This window comes from Pan paniscus, chromosome 19 (assembly GCF_029289425.2).
Source record: "Pan paniscus chromosome 19, NHGRI_mPanPan1-v2.0_pri, whole genome shotgun sequence".
Classification (NCBI taxonomy): Eukaryota; Metazoa; Chordata; class Mammalia; order Primates; family Hominidae; genus Pan; species Pan paniscus.
This window is the reverse complement of record NC_073268.2, coordinates 9,668,598-9,688,474: the sequence shown is the minus strand read 5'-3', so window position 1 is coordinate 9,688,474 and position 19,877 is coordinate 9,668,598. Positions and strand designations below refer to the sequence as shown.

Sequence of the window (19,877 nt, the reverse complement as noted above, 5' to 3'; positions counted from 1 at the left end):
AACTCTAAAGTGAGGACTTGGGTGCCCTTGAAGGAGAACAACAAAATACCATTTTGGAAATAAAATTCTGCTGTCCTGGGTGTTCCAGCCCCTCCCATGCTGGCCTCCTTTCGGCACCATTCCTTTCTGCAGTCCCACCCCGCTTGGCCCTGGCACGCAGTCCCATGAACATGCCACCTGCCTTCTCTCTCTCTCTCTGGCCCCATCCATTGGCTGTTCAGTTTATTTTTTCCACATCCTCACCCTCTTCCAGCTCCAAGTTAAATAACCCTCACAGATGGCTTGTTCCATCAGAGCTGTTTAAGAACACAGAACAGTGAACTAGTGCCCAGAGGAGCTGCCCCAGCCCAAGACTGCCCTTCCTATGGAGGCTCAAGACAACTGTGTCATCAGCTACCTAGAGGCCCAGAGACAGTGAGCAGAAAGGCTGGCAGGTTGGGTGGTAGAATGTCTCTTTAACACTATAATCCTCTAGCAGCTAACAACTAGTTCTCACTTAGATTTACAAGTCAGAACCAGGAGCCAGATACACTGCATGCTCCATTTTCCATAGAAGACATAGTACTTCGTAGCTGGCATTTCTCCCCCACTTTTTTACAGCATGGAAACCCAACAGGAAATGACAGTCCCCATTTGTGTTTGGGATCGTGGTTTCAGTCCTCACTGAACATCTTCATGAACTCCCGAGAGGTCTAGATCCCTGCCCTGCCTGACCCAAAGGGCAGGATTCCCAGCTGTCAGCACACCCATGGGAAGACAGGGAACTTCACATGCCTATTAGGAATCCTGCATAGAGTCCGGGCACAGTGGCTCACACCTGTAATCCCAGCACTTTGGGAGGCCAAGGTGGGCAGATCACCTGAGGTCAGGAGTTCAAGACTAGCCTGACCAACATGTCAGGCTAAAATACTAAACTACTAAGTACTAAAATACTAAAATACTAAACGTCTCTACTAAAAATACAAAAATCAGCCAGGCGTGGTGGCACATGCCTGTAATCCCAGCTACTTGGGAGACTGAGGCAGGAGAATTGCTAGAACCCGGGAGGCGGAGGTTGCAGTGAACCGAGATCGCACAATTGCATTCCAGCCTGGGCGACAAACCAAGACTCTGTCTCAAAAAAAAAAAAAAAAAAAAAATTCCTGCCTAGAGAGAAGATCCCAGAATTTCTTTCACTCTTTCTTTCCTGTCAGCAGGGACACGGAGGTTTCCTGTCTGCCTTGTCATCAGCTTTGAAACATTTTCCTCCTGCATTCCCCCATGTATGTAGTGGCCTGTAAGCTTTGCCCCCTTCATGTTCCCAGCATCCTCCTTCCCTCTCTCATAATCGGCTGGGTCTGGTTAATTTTGCCCTTGTGACAGGACAGCCTTTTCCTTGTCCTCGGAGTATTCCTGTGGGACATAAGACCTCTCTGGTCATGGTCTCCCTCTCTTTCCCTTCCTTCTTGCCCTTTCCTCTCTAACTATAGCCTTTGTAAATAGACTCCTCTGAGGTCACCGAGGAAGGGTAGTATGTGCCTTTGCTGCTATAGGACTCTCTTTTCCCTCAGTAAGCAGAGTTCCCTTGAGAGACCCCCTCCCTTCCTTTATTAAAAGGCACGTTGGTAGCTTATCTGCTTGAACTCTGGCATAACAGGGCATGGAACAATGGCATGTGCAGAGTGCTTTGGCCAAAGGGAAATTAACTTTGAGCCAGAGACAGCAGTTTGAAGAAACTTCCCTTAGTAAGAAAAGAGACAAGAAGAAAAGTGATGGGGTGAAAAGGGAAAATTCTATGGCAGAGAAGGTCTCCCTGAGAACTCAATCAGAAATCCGTATCTCCTCCTTAAGCCTGGTTTTTCCACTGAGAAGTAAACTATTATTCTCTCTTCTCCTCCTTCATACCTTCTCCAAGATCAAGCGTTGCCAGATAAATAACACACCCTGTTGCTTGCAAAGTAAAAGTTACTTGGATTGACAGATTTGTGGAGCCTTTGGGTGCCAAGTATCAGGAGGGAGCTTTGATTTCCATTTTCCTGTCTTCATGATGGACTTTACTCTTTACATTCAGTAGAAAAGCTCAAGGCTGTGGTGCAGACAACTTTCAGAGGTTACCCACATATAGGTCTTAACTTAACATCTGGCAGTTACTAGTTTCCTATATTCATTCAGCTCATCAAGTATTCAGCTGAGGTTTTGCCCATATTATGTCCAGTGAAATGAAATGAATCTAAGTGATAGAACTCTTTTTAGGGCAGGTATCCTGAGAAATTTTAAATTTCAGTATTTCTTTTCTTGCCTGTAGCTTAGCCAAGCACCCATTCAATTTGTGTTCCTCTAAAGGCAAATTCGTCAGAACTGTTTCTTCTGTCCTGAGGGCCTTTAGGCTGCTGCTGAGTCTGGGCAAGTGTTATTTATTTATTTATTTATTTATTTATTTATTTATTTATTTTTGAGACAGAGTTTTGCTCTTGTTGCTCAGGCTGGAGTGCAGTGGCGCGGTCTTGGCTCACTGCACTCTCCGCCTCCCAAGTTCAAGCAATTCTCCTGCCTCAGCCTCCCAGGTAGCTGGGATTACAGGCACCTGCCACCACGCCCGGCTAATTTTTGTATTTTTAGTAGAGATTGAGTTTCACCATGTTGGCCAGGCTGGTCTCAAACTCCTGACCTCAGGTGATCCACCCACCTTGGCCTCCCAAAGTGCTGGGATTACAGGTGTGAGCCACCACGCCCGGCTGAGTGTAATATTTTTTAAGTGAGAAAGACTTGAAGTAGGCTGAGTGCAGTGGCTCATGCCTGTAATCCCAGCACTTTGGGAGGTCGAGGCGGGAGGATTGCTTGAGTCCAGGAGTTTGAGAGCAGCCTGGGTAACATGGTGAGACCCCATCTCTACAAAAAAAAAAAAAAAAAAAAAAATTAGCTGGGTGTGGTGGTGCATACCTGTAGTCCCAGATGTTCAGGAGGCTGAAGTGGAAGGATCACTTGAACCTGGGAGGTTGAGGCTGCAGTGAGCCATGATCACGCCATTGCACTCAGCCTGGGCAACAGAGTGCGACCTTGTCTTCAAAAAAAAAAGATGACTTGAAGTAGAGACCTTTCTCAAAAGTGCCCTATACTCTTTGTGAAAGTGCCATTACCTTCATAAGAGGCCATATTATAATATAATGAACTGAGCACAAACTTTGGAGTAAGACAAATCTGGGTTCAAAGCCCAGCTTCATCACTTCATCACTTGCTTTTTCTGAGCTTTAGTTTCCTCTTCCTGTCTCACAGGATTACCATGATAATGAAATGAAATAACATAATTCCTAGTAACCATCTGTCACCACTTCATCTACACCACAGCTTTCCCAGTAAAATGGGATATTTAGGCCACCAAGAAAGTGTGATCAATGAAAATTGCAGAGGAAGTAAGATGCTAACTTGCTCTACCTGCCACTACCCTGAACCTTTTTTTTTTTTCAACCCCCTTAACCTCTTTAAAGAGCTTCTGGCATGCTCATGGGTTTTTCTTTCTAGAACTTTCCCTGCCCTGAATTTGTTCAGTATGCATTGTCACTTGTGAGGACTTCTTTTCACGATAAATACCCAAGTGCTTTAGAATGTCTGGATGGTGGCCGGGCACAGTGGCTCAAGCTTGTAATCCCAGCAATTTGGGAAGCTGAGGCGGACAGAACCCTTGAAATCAGGAATTCGTGACCTGCCTGGCCAACATGGTGAAACCCTGTCTGTACTAAAAATACAAAAATTAGCCAGGTGTGGCCAGGCGCGGTGGCTCACGCCTGTAATCCCAGCACTTTGGGAGGCCGAGGTGGGCGGATCACGAGGTCAGGAGATCAAGACCGTCCTGGCTAACATGGTGAAACCCCGTCTCTACTGAATATACAAAAAATTAGCCGGGCGAGGTGGTGGGCGCCTGTAGTCCCAGCTACTCGGGAGGCTGAGGCAGGAGAATGACTTGAACCTGGGAAGCAGAGGTTGCAGTGAGCTGAGATCGTGCCATTGCACTCCTGCCTGGGCTACAGAACAAGATTCCAACTGAAAAAAAAAAAAAAAGAATGTGTTGATGGTGATTCTCCTGGAAGTCAAGCCTGCTTTCTCTGTGCCATCACAGAGGTGTTGCTGGCAGACTAATCTTGAGACGACTTCTTACCTCTTTGCACCAAGGCTTTTATTAAGGGGTCTTTCCTGACTTTAGATCCGGTGATGAGTTAGCCCAAAAGAGTGTGCTCAGTCTCCTATAGGGCGCACAGGTTTGGCTTATACCCTCCAAGTGGCCCAGTGGGAGCTACAGGGTGTTGGAGATGGTCATGGGAAAGAAACAGCTCACAAGAAGAGCGTGGGGCGAGAGCCAGCCGTTCCCCACTGCCTGCTGGAGCAAGCTCAGTGAGGCCGCTGACAAGAGTCCTCAGAACACTAAACAGGTGATTAAAACATCAGTATAAGTCTTTCCAAGCTTCACAGAAAGCCAAAAACTTAGTTTGGACAGCAGTAGAAATTTTCCGCTCTGGAGCTTTATAAACTGGTCCACTGTTTCTTCCTCTGCTCTGTGGCCAGAGGGGAGCTCTGTGCTAATGATTCCATAAAACCCTCCAAGTCTTCCTGAGTGGCTTATCATATGAGAGTAACCTATACCACCCTTTTCCATCAGAGTAATCTCTAGCCTCTCACTGTTAGTTCACATTCTGAATCTTTAACCCTTCCAAAAAGGCCAAGCCCAGCTCTTGGCACTGTCCCCTGTGACAGAGCTGAGCTCCTCCGTCAAGCTCAGTGGCAGAACGATCCTTTCCTCCTTTCCAAGATGACTGCCCAGAATCACAGAAACCTGTAAGAATGGAAAGAGAGTAATCCCAATTCTGGGCATTCACCCAAAAGATTTGAAATCAGTTGGTTGAAGAGATGTCTGGACTCCCAGGTTCACTGCAGCATTAGTCACGATAACCAAGTTATGGAATTAGTCTGAGTGTCCATCAACAGATGAATGGATAAAGAAAAGGTGGGACATACACACAATGGAGTACTATTTGGTCTTTAAAAAGAAATTCTGTTGTTTTCAGCAACATGGGTGGAATTGAAGAGCATTATGCTGAGTGAAATAAGCCAGGCACGGAAAGATACATACCATATGTTCTCACTTACATGTAGAATCTGAAAGAGTCCAGCTCATAAAAGCAGAGAGTAGGATGGTGGCTACAGAGGCTGGGAAATGGGGAGATGATGGTCAAAGGGTTCAAAGCGTCAGTTCCATGGGAGAAAGATGGGTGTGTGTTTTTCTGAGATCTGTTGAACAGCATGGTGAGCATAAAAATACAGCACTGTACATTTAAAATTGCTTTAAGAGGTCAGACGTGGTCACTCACAACTGTAATCCCAACACTTTGCGAGGCTGAGGCAGGATGATCACTTGACACCAGGAGCTCAAACCAGCCTGGGCAACATAGTGAGACCTCATCTCTAAAAAAAAAAAAAAATGAAATTAGCAGGATGTGGTGGTCCACGCCTGTAGTCCCAGCTACTTGGGAGGCTGAGGCAGGAAGATCACTTGAGCCTGGGAAGTCAAGACTGCAGTGAGCCTTGATCACACCACTGCACTCCAGCCTGGGTGACAGAGCAAGACCCTGTCTAAAAGAAAAAAAAAAATTCCTTTAAGAGTAAATTTCAAATTTTCTCACCACAATAAAATGATAAGTATTTGAGGTGATGGGTATGTTAATTAGCTGGGTTTAATTATTATACATTGTATTCATAAAATATATCACTTTGTACCCTTGTAAATATACACAAATATAAATCGTCAATTTGTAATAAAATTTTGTAAAGGACTAGGAATATAGATCTTCAGAGTTATTAGCATCTTGCAGACAGGGCTCAGTAATTTGCCCAGGAGCACACAAGCTATCAGACAGTAAGAGCAGTAATTATCAGACAAGGCTCAGTGATTTGCCTGAGAGCACACAAGTTAGGAGGCCACGACACTATCGTTCCACTAGGCCCTGCTTGTCCTAGACTGTGGCGTGTCACCCACCCAGGAGGAGTGCACCATGCCCAGAAGAGTTCAGTCTTCAAGAAATCAGCTCTGAGAGGCTGCCTTTTTCTCTTCTTCTGTGAATTTCCAGGCTAGAGAAGAGCTTTCTCCTTGGGGAGATGGTGAGGGTCTCTGAAACACCTGTGAATGTTCTGGATCATGGAGAGCTGTGGCAGTTAGAACAGTCCGGCCCCTGCACTTACTAGCTGCATTTCCTGAGCAAGTTACTTCTCTGTGCCTTAATTTCCTCACCTCTATAATTGAAGCAGTGACAGTATCTACTTCATGAGGTTGTGGGGATCACGAGTTGGTTCGTGTAAAGCATTTGGCACAGTGCCTGGCTTGTAGTAACCATTCGCTCGGTGTTCGCTGTGGCTGCGAAGGGTGAGTGAGGCATGCAGCAGGTTTTATTACGTCCCGGAAGGCCGATGGCACTCTTCCAGGAAGGTAGCGCTGGTAAGCTGATAAGCCTTGAATGAGGAAGTCATTTTATCTGGCTTTGGATCTTAGTTCTCCTGAGAATGTCATTGAATTTATTTGAATTTTAGTTTCCTCATCTACATCCTCTGGATGTAGTAACTGCATCAAAGAGTGCAGAGGATTTCTAGATCCTAAAAGTGTCATGAAAAATATAAAGTAGGTTGGGTGCAGTGGCTCATGGCTGTAACCCCAACACTTTGGGAGGCCAAAGCAGAAGGACTGCTTGAGACCAGGAGTTCAAGACCAGTCCTGGCAACATAGCGAGGCCCCATCTCTACAAAAATAAAAATTCAAAAATTAGCTGGGCATGGTGATGCATGACTGTCGTCCCAGCCATTTGGGAGGCTGAGGCAGGAGGATTACTTGAGTCCAGGAGTTCAAGGTTGCAGTGAGCTTTGATCACGCCACTGTACTCCAGCCTGGGTGACAGAGCAAGACCCTGTCTCAAAAAATATATAGATAGTAGTAGTGTTTGCACCTTTGAAAAATAGAGTTGCATTTTGAAGAGTCTACTAAAATTGTGACCACTTTGACCTAACCTTCCATCCTTTAAAGCAGTAATTCTAAAACTCAGTGTTCATAAGTACCTGGAACACTTACACACATTCTGGCCAGGTGCTGTGGCCCACACCTGTAATCCCAGCACTTTGGGAGGCTGAAGCAGGGGGATCTCTTGAGCCTAGGAGTTCAAGACCAGCCTGTGCAATACATTCTGGCCGGGTGCTGTGGCTCACACCTGTAATCCTAGCACTTTGGGAAGCTGAAGCAGGGGGATCTCTTGAGCCTGGGAGTTCAAGACCAGCCTGTTCAATATCGCGAGACCCCATCTCTACAAAATATTTTTTAAAAATTAGCTGGATGTGATGGTGTGCGCCTGTATTCCCAGCTACTCGATAGGTTGAGGCTGCAGTGAGCCGTGTTTACACCACAGCACTCCAGCCTAGGTGAGAGAGCAAAACCCTGTCTCATAGAATAAAATGTTTAAAAGTACACATTCTAAGGTCCTATCTCAAGAAATACTAATTCATTGAATTCAAAGTGGAATCCATAGCCAAGGAGTAGTGTTAGGTAAAAAGAAAACAAAGTCGGGCACCAGTGGCTTATGCCTATAATCCCAGCACTTTGGTAGGTGAAGGAGGGCAGATCACTTGAGGCCAGGAGTTCAAGCCCAGCCTGGCCAATGTGGTAAAAACCCATCTCTAAAAAAAATGCAAAGATTAGGCCAGGGACGGTGGCTCACGTCTGTACTTGAACACTTTGGAAGGCCGAGGCGGGCGAGTCATTTGAGGCCAGGAGTTTCAGACTAGCTTGGCCAACATGGCAAAACCTCATCTCTACAAAAAATACAAAAACTAGCTGGGTATGGTGGCACTTGCCTGTAATCCCTGTTGCCCAGGAGGCTGAGGCAGAAGAATTGCTTGGATCTGGAAGGTGGAGATTGCAGTGAGCCAAGATTGTGCCACTGCACGCCAGCCTGGGCAACAGAGCAAGACACTGTCTCGAGAAAAAAAAAAAAAGATAAAAATTACCTGGGCATGGTGGCAGGCACCTGTAGTCCCAGCTACTCAGGAGGCTGAGATGGAAGGATCACTTGAGCCCGGAAGGCAGAGGTTGCAGTGAGCGGAGATCTCACCACTGCACTCCAGCCTGGGCAACAGAGTGAGACCCAGTCTCCAGAAAAAAAGTGGAGTTCGGGAATCTGCATTTTTAATAAGCTCAGCGTGTGATTGTGATACAGTTGGTTTTGAAAAAATGCCTTTTCATGTTCAGATGTGAAGAAGGGAGAACTAATACTGATTGAGCTGGTTCTGTATGGCAGCCATTTGCTGACTTACACGTTATCCCGAGCTATGGATAGGCTAGTTCGTTTTCGTTAACAAAGCTTGTCTTGTCTCCAACTATGAGGCATGGGTCATGTTTGTGATTCAGGACTGCAGAAACATAGAACCTGAAAATGCAACTTAAAATGGCTTTCTACCTCAGCCCAAATCTCAGAGAATGTCTGCATACTACATTTTTTAATATGCTGTGGGGGTTCTTCAGATGTGGATGTAATTTTTTTTTTTCCAAAGCATGACATCAGTGCCTTGAAGATCATTAAATGTCACTTCTTAGGAGGTACATTTTACCTTGACCTGGTACAACAGCCTCCATGGAGTTAAGACCTGCCCAGAGCGTGGCTTCTTGTGGTATCTGGTTTCACATGAGAAACTGGAGGCAGTCTGTCAAAGAGGAGTCCCTATTCCTTATTGAGTCCAAACCCCCATGAGGAGCACCCCCCAAACAGAAAGTAGCATCTCCGAGTGTGTCCAGGTGTCTGTGTTGCACAGCTTCTGGGAGCATGATTGACACAGTATAGGCAGTATGGCCGCACCACCTCCGTGATGTCCTCTGGGATTGTCCTGAGGCTGCCATCTGACCCCCACGATCACTCATCCACATTGTTCAGGTATCCATAGTGCATGTTAAATACTGCAGATAGATTTTATTTTAAGCACACACACAAACACACACACTAGTGCCTCCCCTCAAGAATCTTACTTAGGAGAAAAAAACACCACAGATTAATGGGAGAAAGATATTAAGAATTGTAAATAAAACCAACTGATAAAATTCATGTAACATGGCCAGGCACGGTGGCTCACGCCTGTAATTCCAGCCCTTTGGGAGGCCGAGGCGGGTGGATCACCTGAGGTCAGGAGTTTGAGACCAGCCTGACCAACATGGGGAAGCTCCGTCTCTATTAAAAATACAAAAATTAGTTGGACATGGTGGCGGGTGCCTGTAATCCCAGCTACTCGGGAGGCTGAGGCAGGAGAATCACTTGAACACAGGAGGCAGAGGTTTCAGTGAGCCGAGATCACGCCATTGCACTCCAGCCTGGGCAACAAGACCGAGACTGTCTCAACAACAACAACAACAAAAAGTATGTAACATAAACCTGAGAAGGGAATGCACTCTTAGATGAAAAATTTAGGATCCAAAGAGAACTTAATAGGTTGCAATGGGGAGAAGTAAATGACAAGATGAAATCAAATAAGAATGAATGTAAAACCCTACCCTGGGCCAAAAAGTCAGCCACACTTAGCATGTAGCATGCAGCACAATGGTAAATAATCGGATTTCTTCAGGCATGGGGAGAAGACCTTGGTGAAGGAAAAGATGTGAAAGGGAATAGTTGGTGGAGGGCTTGTACTCCATAAAGGGAGATAGGATTTAGCAACATATGTGAAAACAATTTGGGGATTTGTTGATTAGAAGCTCACAATTGGCTGGGCACAGTGGCTCACACCTGTAGTCCGAACACTTTGGGGGGCTGAGGCAGGAGGATTCCTTAAACTTGAACTGGAGTTCAAGACCAACTGGGGCAATATGGTGAAACCCCGTCTCTACAGAATACACAGCCAGGTGTGGTGGCACGTGCTTGTAGTCCCAGCTCCTGAGGAAGTTGAGGCAGAAGGATCACCTGAGTCTGAGAAGTCAAGGCCGCAGTGAACCATGATCTCATCACTGTACTCCAGCCTGAGCGACAGAGCAAGACCCTGTCCCCCCGCCCCAAGAAAAGGAAAAAAGAAGCTCACAGTTTATCAGTAGTGCAAGGTGGGGACAACAAAAGTAATGCTGTTAAGTCTATTATTAAAATTGAGCATCCCCGATAGAAATGGGAGGGAATGGTCTACTCTCTGCTCTGCTACCAGGTCACGTGGGCACTCACTGTGGGAGACACTTTAGTCTTAGTGAAAGTCTTAGTGAAAGAATAAGCAGGATGTTTAGGAGACAGTTGGAGTGAGGCACAGGTGAAGGAAGTGGGACTGTTTAGCCTAGAGAAGGTGTATAACACAGCAGACCTCATAATTTGAGGCCAGTCAGATAAAAGCAGAATTAGAGTTTGTTTTCTTTTGTTTTTTGTTTTTTGTTTTTTTACATGGCCCCAGAGAACCAAATTAGAAGCATTGGGAGGCAGATCTGGGTTTAAAAGGTGTAAACATTTCTATCAATTAGAAAAGTCCAAAAACAGAATGGCCTTCTGGTAGGAAATATGCCCCCTTACAGATTCAACACAGTAACACACCTCATACAGAATGGTCAGGAAAAAAGTCTGTTAGTGTAGACAATAAAAATGATTGGCTGGACGTGGTGACTCATGCCTATCATCCCAGCACTTTGGGAGGCGGAGGCAAGCAGATTGCTTGAGGCCAAGAGTTCAAGACCAGCCATGCCAACATGGTGAAACCCTGAAATTAGCAGGTGTGGTGGCTCGCACCTGTGGTCCCAGCTATCTGGGAGGCTGAGGTGGGAGGATCACCTAAGCCCAGGAAGTCGAGGCTGTAGTGAGCCGTGATTGTGCCACTGCACACCAGCCTGGGTGGACAGAGAGAGACCCTGTCTAAAAAAAAAAAAGAAAAGAAAAGAAAAGAAAAATTATATATTTCTTCAACGTTAAGTAATGATTGGTTTTAAAAACTATTCCAGGGCCTTGAGTCCTCTCCAGCAGAAGTAGTCAAGAAAGACTTGGATCACTGAGGGGTATTTAGAGGGGGTTCTCCTGTGGCTCTGAGTGATTGTTAAGGTCTCTTCCAACCAAAGGGCAAAAGAATTCACTTTGTGACGTACAAGTAGTGCAGATGTTGAGGGCTGCTAATGGAGTCAGAGAAGATGAATGAAGTGTAGGCCTAGTCCATAGTTGCTGGAGGGATACCTGTGTACTTGGGAGAGGTTAGTGTGAGGTTCCTGTGGAGTCCTTTGCTGGACTGAAGGTCATGTGAAGTCAAGGACTGCATCTGTCTTGTCTTGTCTTGTCTTGTGTGCCCAGGATGTCTAGCAGTCCCTGTCACATAGTAGGGCGTTACAAAAGATTTGTGGAAGGTAGGCTGGCAGACTGGACAAAGGCTAACTGGCGTCTTGAAGGACTTATAGGCTGGGATGGGCGGCTCACACCTGCAACTCCAGCACTTTGGGAGGCCAATACAGGAGGATCACTTAAAGCTATGAGTTTGAGATCAGCTAGGGGACATAGTAAGACCTTGTCTCTACAAAAAAAAAAAAAAAAAAAAATAGCCATTAGCCAGGCGCAGTGGCTCACGCCTGTAATCCCAGCACTTTGGGAGGCCGAGGCAGGTAGGATCACCTGAGGTCAGGAATTCGAGGCCATCCTGGCCAACATGGTGAAACCACATCTCTATTAAAAATATGAAAATTAGCTGGGCATGGTGGCGTGCACCTGTGAATCCCAGCTACTCAGGAGGGTGAGGCACGAGAATCACTTGAACCCAGGTTCAAGATGAAGGTTGCAGTGAGCCGAGATCGCGCCACTGCACTCCAGCCTGGGCGATACAGTGAGACTCTGTCTTAATAAATAATTATTTGCCAGACATAAGTGGTGTGCCTCTGTGGTCCCAGCTACTCTGGAGTCTGAGGTGGGAGGATTGCTTGAGCCCAGTTATTTGAGGCTGCAGTGAGCCTTGATTGCTAATAGAGCAAGACTCTGTTTGAAAAAAAAGAGAAAAAAGAAAAAGACCTTATCAAGCTTAAAAGAAGATGAGGGAATGAATTGATTGCTTAAATGTAAAATCACTGCAGGTTGGGGGAGTAATATGTGAACTTTCAGAGGTGCCAGGGGAAGCAGACAGCCTGCAGGGTATAGCAAAGGGGGTTGCCTGGGGCTTGAAGTTCAGGATTAGGGAATAATAGCCAGAAGTGCCAATAGTGATCTTTGGGGGGAGGGGTGGGTGGGCGAGGGTTTGCAAGGAGCTTGGGAAGCATTAAGAGAGATTGGGATTTCATTTTATAGCAAGGCTAAGCCCAAAAGAATTTTCCATCCCGACTTCCTCGGGACCCATCCGCCTGAAAGGAATGAAGGAGCAGCGTCCTGGGTCTCTGCAGGGAGCTTTTCTTCTCCCTTGGGCTGAGAATTCTGCCTTCCTGAGTACCGCAGGTCATGGCAGCCGGGGAGGGGCGCGTGCTCTCTTGATGCAGGGGGTCTGTTGATGTATCTGGTATGAATGTGACCCACGCCACCCAACCCCCCAAGTGAAACAGGGATTTTCCTTTGTTCTGTGATGAGTCCCCAGGGTCTGGAGGACAGTGCCTCACACACACAGTAGGCACTTACATGTTGCTGAACTGCATGTTGCCTAAGTGTGTTGAAGACTACAGATGTCTCCGAGAGTCCACTCTTGTGCCACGCGTAGAATAAATACAATTAGGAGCAAATTTGGTAAAGGAGCCTAAACACAAACCTAAGGGGAGGCCTCCTGGACGTGGCTGTCTAGAAGGCAAACAGTGTGGTTCAGAGTGACTACAGCCCAAGGTTCAGTGCTTCTGGCCCAGAGCTAACTGGCAGTGTAGAAACAGACTGTGTGTGGATATTTGCAGACTGAGACAGACGGGAGGACTTTCATCCCCAGGGGCTGAGCCTGCAGCCTCCCCTGCTGGTTCAGTAAGTGAGGGCCCCAGTGCCTGTGTTCCAGGTTTCAGATCAGCTGAAGCCAGCCAGACCTGAAAGGCTTGTGTTGGCAGTGCCAATATCCGTCCTTAACCCCTGCCAATGTGGGTGGCTGCTCTAACAGCACTCTGCAGGGGAAGCAGAATTGGACTGAAGCCCGAGCTACTGCTGCCTATAGCTTGCTCTCTGTGACGCTCTTGCCGCTGAGAATGTACCTTTCTGGTACAGCCGGAGCCGAGAGCTCTAGAAAAGAATAGTTTCTGTCCATGAAGGAACAGTTCAAGAAGAGCAAGCTTACTCTGCCCACGGAAGACCAGACTCCTATCTGGCTTTGTTTGGAATATCTAAGCTCAGGAAATTCAGGTGGGTAGAAAATACCATATTGGGGATCTTCTCATCACTACTTTCATATTGGGAGACATGAGGCAAGGATCCAGCTGGGTCTTATTTAAGAAAGATACCAGGCTGGACACGGTGGCTAACACCTATAATCCCAGCACTTTGGGAGGCTAAGGCAGTGGGATTCCTTGAGGCCAGGAGTTCGGAGTAGCCAAGAGCAGCCCGGGCAACAAAGCAAGACCCCATCTTAGAATAAAATAAGATACTGTTGGCCAAGCAAAGTGGCTCACGCCTGTAATCCCAGCACTTTGGGAGGCCGAGACAGGTGGATCACTTGAGGTAAGGAATTCGAGACCAGCCTGGCCAATATGGTGAAACCCCATCCCTACTAAATATACAAAACTTAGCTGGGTGTGGTGGCACGTGCCTGTAGCCCCAGCTACTTAGGAAGAATCTCTTGAACCCAAGAGGTGGAGGTTGCAGTGAGCTGAGATCTCGCCACTGCACTGCAGCCTGGGGTGACAGAGCCAGACTCCATCTCAGAAAAAAAAGAAAGAAAGTTACTGTTGCAGGGTTTGCAGGGCCTCCTCAAACCCTCAACGATCCCACTAGCAAAGGCAGAGCCACCGCCCATACCCCACTGTGAAGGGCCCTCATGGACAAGGCAATTGTGACTGTATTTCTGATACGTTTATTAGTGGCCCGCTTGTTCCGAAGCCCGGGACCTTGGAGCCTCTCTAGATTACTGGAGTAATGCATGCATACCTATGGTTAGGTCCGGAGTCTTTCTGAAGAATAGGGAGAGGGATTGCTGAAGAGAGGCAAGGTCTTTCCTCCCCTGCTTGGCCAGCCCAGTAGCCTGGATCTAGCACCTTAGTTCTGAATAAAATATTTCAGGCCCTGAGTGGTGGCTCGTGCCTGTAATCCCAGTGCTTTGGGAGGCCAAGGTGGGAGGATCACTTGAGGCCAGGAGTTTGAGACCAGCAATATAGCAAGACCTCATCTTTACAAAACAATTTTTAAAAATTAGCCAGCTTCCAGCTTGAGCTCAAGAGACTGAGCCTGCTGCAAGCCATGATGACACCACTGCAAACTCCAGCCTGGACAAATTAAAAAAAATTTTTTTTTGCAGCTTCAACAGCCAGGTAAGCATTCCAGGGCCTCTCCCCTTGGCCCTAGGCTATGTGCCAGCCCCATGCTTCCCACCTTGCCTCTCAGACTGGCTTCCAAACAGCTCAGCCGTGTTAGGCAGTGCCCCTCCCACCTCTGAAGAGAGTGGAGATAAGAGGGAAAAAAAATGCCAGCTGCTCAATTATCGAGCACCTACTGGGCCCAGGCATCTCGCTAAGTATTTGATATGTATTCCCTCTGTCTTTTTTTTTCTTTTTGAGTCACGATATCACTCTGTCACCCTGGCTAGAGTGCAGTGGCGTGCTCATGGCTCACTGCAGCTCTGACTTCCCTGGCTCAAGCAATCCTCCTACCTCAGCCTCCTGGTTAGCTCGGACCATAGGTGTGTTGCACCACCATGCCCAGCTTTTTTGTTTGTTTGTTTGTTTTTGACAGACACAGTGTCACTATGTTGCCCAGGCTTGTCTTATCTTTTTTTTTTTTTTGCAACAGAGTCTTGCTCTGTCACCCAGGCTGGATTGCAATAGCACGATCTGAGCTCACTGTAACCTCCACTTCCTGGGTTCAATAGATTCTCCTGCCTCAGCCTCTTGAGTAGCTGGAATTACAGGAGCCCGCTACTAACCCAGCTAATTTTTGTATTTTTAGTAGAGATGGGGTTTCACCATGTTGGCCGGGCTGACCTCGGACTCCTGACCGCAGGTGATCCACTGCCTCAGCCTCCCCAAGTGCTGGGATTACAGGCATGAGCCACTGCACCCGGCCTGTATTATCTTTTAAACCTCACAAACAACTTGAGCAAACAAAGGCTCAGAGAGGTTAAGTAACTTGTCTAAGGATAAACAGCCAGGAAGTGGCAGTTAGTACTTGAACTCACGTCTGTGTAACTATGAAGCCCAGGCTCTTGTCCAACCTCCTGTATTGCCTTGTCTTGCCTCTTGCCAGAATGGCCCCATTTTTTATACTTTATTTACCTCATTACTTCCTGTGTGTGCTTCACAACTCCCCTGTTCCCCTGGCTCTCCCTTCAGTGTGAACATCGTCTCCTTCCTAGTAGCCAAACATACGTGTACCTTTTGGGGTCTTCAGTAACCCTGTCTTGGGATAGCCTCCCCACCAGCACCAGGTCTTGCCATCTGACCATTTGCCAGTTCCCACCTCCCCTTCTCTAAGAGACTTCAGCACACACGTGGTGGTTACAGGTGGGGACAGCAGGCATCTGTGCAATGCTGGCTGATTGATAATGGCCCTCATTGCCTCCTCTAAGAAGAAAACACAGCTGTTGGGACCAGACACATGGAATGGTGTGGTTGCTGTGGGTGGACCAATGATGTTAGCATTTCATCTTGTGACCCAATGACCCTTCAGCTAGCACAGGCCAACCACAGGACTACGGAGGGTTGGATCTGGACACCAGGATTAGAAATGACTGAGAAAGGCCGGACACGGTGGATCACTTGAGGTCAGGCGTTCGAGACCAGCCTGGCCAACATGGCGAAACCCCGTCTCTACTGAAAATACATAAATTAGCCAGGCATAGTAGTGCGCACCTGTAATCCCAGCTACTCAGGAGGCTGAGGCAGGAGAATTGCTTCAACCCGGGAGGCGGAGGTTGCAGTGAGCTGAGATCATGCCAGTGCAACTCCAGCTTGGGTGACTGAGCAAGACTCTGTCTCAAAAAAAAGAAAAAAAGAAAAAGGGGCCAGGCGCAGTGGCTCACGTCTGTAATCCCAGCACTTTGGGTGGCCAAGGCGGGCAGATCACAAGGTCAGGAGATCAAGACCATCCTGGCTAACACAGTGAAACCTCGTCTCTACTAAAAAAAAAAAAAAAAACACACACACACAAAATTAGCTGGGCGTGGTGGCGGGTGCCTGTAGTCCCAGCTACTCAAGAGGCTGAGGTAGGAGAATGGCGTGAACGCGGGAGGCAGAGCTTGCAGTGAGCCGAGATTGCGCCACTGCACTCCAGCCTGGGCAACAGAGCGAGACTCTCTCCCAAAAAAAAAAAAAAAAAAAAGACTGAGAAAGTAGCCTGTACTTAACGCTTTACATAGAGAGAGGCCCAGCTATAGCAGGGGTAGGGAAAGAGTGAAATACTGTTTGAATTGATCCCTTGGACAGTATGCTCCGAGGTTGTCAGGAGATGCATCTGGTCCAAGGATGTGTGCTTTTTCTCACTCTGTCCCCCTTATCATTCAGCCCCTGCACAGGTTCTTTCTTTCGCTCCTCTCTGACCCATGAGCCTCTTTCTCAATTTCATACCAACTTCTTCTGACTCAAGTAGGCTGTGAATGTCTGTCTCCCCATCCTAAGCTACTGCCTGTGTCTTCAGAGTGACTGTGCATCCTTGTGGCCAGTTTCGCTCCTGCCTTCTGGAGTCTGCTTCCTGCCAGGAGGCCCCTCCCCCTAGGAATGTGAATAAACCATTTCCTCTGTCCTCCCAGCTCCAGAGGATTCCCTGTGTGGTATTTTTTATTTCTCGTGTCTGAACTTCCATTGGTAGACCCCTTCTTAGGCTGGCCCACCCTTGGCTGCTACAGAATTGAGCTTCCCACCTTTCAGTTTCCTCTGAGGGTGAGTAGTGCATAACTAGAGGTTCCCAGTTTGTGAAAACACATTAGTCTGAGTTAAATTTCTTGTGGCCAATCCTGGAGGTTTGGCTCATTAAAGATGATAATTAACCCATTGCTAATTGACCTCAGAAGCCAGCCAAGCAGCCTGTATTTTACCAGCCTTGGTGTTGGATTTGTAGGCTATTTTAAGGTTTCTTAATAATCTCAGAAAGACTTCATGTTCCTGTCTGCATCTTATTTGCTCTAAGGACATTCTGTAAAATTAACAAGCTATAAAGTTTGATTGAAGGTTTCAACAAATGTGAGAATAATTGGCTCCACTTAGAGAAACAAGAAAAACAACCTGTAAACTTGAGTTTGTGGGGGGAAACCCGTGTGATTGTTCTCTTTAACCAGAGGAGCAGTAGCAAGCTGGACTGTTAAGACTAGAAAAAAGAACTGGCTGATAGTACAAGTTTAAACTCCAATTTCTCCAAACCAAAAATTCAGAAAAAGAAATTTTGCAAAATGACTAGTAACCATGGTTGTGCCTTCCAAGAGGCCTGTTTGGAGAAAACGGGGACCAGGTAACAACGATAGAGCGAGTCCCTCACTCCCTAGAGCTTGCATCCAGGGTCCTGGCTCTCCAGCCCTTCCTCATATTCCCTGGCTAGATTTGGAGGTTTTCTCCCTTCCCCGGGGCTGCCCTGAGGTGTTAAGTCTTGCAACTCAGAGCACATGAGTATGTGATACCTGGTGCTTAGTTCCCGTTCTCTCTTACCCTCCCTACCTTCATAAAGCAGCATATAGCTCGTTTTCTCTCCCCAACCCCCTCCCCCGCCAGGCATCTCTACCCACACTGTGCTTGTTCCCTACCAAGTGGCTGTGAAGAGTCACCAGTTTTCAGAGAACACCATTTTTTCTTCTTTTCTTTTCTTTCTTTTTTTTTTTTTTTTGAGACAGAGTCTCGCCTTGTTGCCCGGGCTGGAGTGCGGTGGTGCAATCTCGGCTCACTGCAACCTCCACCTCCCAGATTCAAGCGATTCTCCTGCCTCAGCCTCCCTAGTAGCTGGGACTACAGGCATGTGCTACCACACCCGGCTGATTTTTGTATTTTTAGTAGAGGTGGGGTTTCACCATGTTGGCCAGGCTGGTCTTGAACTCCTGACCTCAGGTGATCTGCCCACCTTGGCCTCCCAAAGTGCTGACATGACATTCGTGAGCTACCGTGCCCAGTCAAGAAACACTATTTTTCTTTACTTCTCCACCTCTCCACCTTAAATACCCCAGAACAGTAACCCAGTCTCCTCTCTTGACCTAGAGGTTTTCTCCTTTGTTCCTCGCTCCCCTTGGCTCCAGCCCCTACTTACCCCATGCTTACATTATCTCTCTCTAAGGAACTGAGCCTAGGAGAGAACAGCCTCCGGTATCGCCTCTCCACATCTCACTTTCAGTTTTCCTTTCTGCTTGGTTCTTTGCGTGTGGACTTGATTAGAGTGATAACTGGAGCCCTGAAGCTAAAGGTTTCAGTTCCTGCTGCAGTGGTAAGCTGCCTCCGACAGTCTTCAGGGGAAGGGAAAGGGGCTTTCTTTCAGCTCTTCCCTGACCTAAAGCCCCAGTTTTCTTTCCCAAGCTGATTGAGATGATTTGTATGTGATATTTTGTCAATTAACTTGGGAATTCTTGACAATCGCCTACACAGTGCATCTCCCTCCAGAAGGGTCAGGACTGTGACTGAGAAGGTACACCGCAGAGGAGAGGTCCGTAGGCTCCCCAGGGTGTTCCCTGGCTGGCGGCCCTTTTAGTCGCCTCTAGCCCCAGTCCAGCCCCACGTGCTAATGTAGCCCAGGAAGGGAGCCTCTCCCGCCCAGCTCTTTCTCCTCTGGAGGATCCAGAATTTGCCCCCAGAGCTGCGATATACATGCCACTTACATTCTCTGGTTTTCATTGATATAGAGTGGAAAAATGTGCTCACGAGCAGAGTTACTGTGGGGATGATGTCACAGACTTCATCTGGAGTCCTTCCTCTCCAAGCAGGGAGTCCAGCTTTAACCCCTCTCCTACCAGGAAGTCCTCCTAGACCAAGCAAAGATCATCTTGGAATTGGCTTTTTGTCAGTGGTTTGAAAGGCTTCCTTCATTATGAAGTCTCTTATTAACTGTATTTAAACTGTTTTGTGTTGCTTTTTCCCTGACTCAAGTGCTGGAGGCTTTGTCTAGGAGAATATTCCCGTAAGTCTCCTACAGAACTCCAGCATCAAGAGAGCGGTGGTCCTCTCCCCAGTGGGCTTATTCCCCCCACGTTAAGACAGAATGCTTTTGCAGACAGGCCAGTGAGCTACAGACAGAAGGTTTCTCTGTGCCTCTGGGCAAGCCCTGGACATTCTGCCTCTCAGTTTCTCCATCTACTAAAGAGCTCAGACTGTGCACTTCTCACTCCCACAGTACACTTTACACAGCTTTGACCATCCTCCCTGCTGCTTGGATTGCAAAGGACAGGGTACTCTTCCAAAAGACAGACAACCTTTCTCTCTCCAAACAGGTAGAATCCTTTTCAGGCCTGTTAACACCAGGTCAGAGACCCCAGTAGATCACAGCCTTTTGCATATCAGCCAGGAGTTGTCCTTGTCCTAGAGAAGGACACAATAGCTATGACAGACACAATCCCCAAGGAAACCAATTTCCTTCTAAATGGGGTGGAAATGAAAACTGGGAGAGGGCTACTCCTCGTTGCTTGTGTCCATGGAATAGGCAATTCCCACAGACCCTGTAAGGATGTGCTGCAGGTGGCCTCAGGATGTCCACATCCCTGGGTCCTGCTGTGCCCTGGAAATCCCCATCTCCAGGAGTCCCACATCCACACATGTGGCTTTTCTCCCTGTCAGCCAGAAACCATGCTTTCTTAGCCACGCAGCATACCATGTA

The 19,877-nt window shown here is 47.4% G+C and overlaps 1 protein-coding gene and 1 pseudogene across 1 annotated transcript in view; both read left to right on the top strand.

Annotated features, from left to right (window-relative positions):
• Positions 1–19,877, top strand: part of SMG6 (SMG6 nonsense mediated mRNA decay factor) — a 244,113-nt gene that overhangs the window by 195,847 nt on the left and 28,389 nt on the right. The window lies entirely within an intron of this gene.
• Positions 1–19,877, top strand: part of LOC129394368 (mitochondrial calcium uniporter regulator 1-like) — a 40,210-nt pseudogene extending 20,333 nt beyond the window's left edge.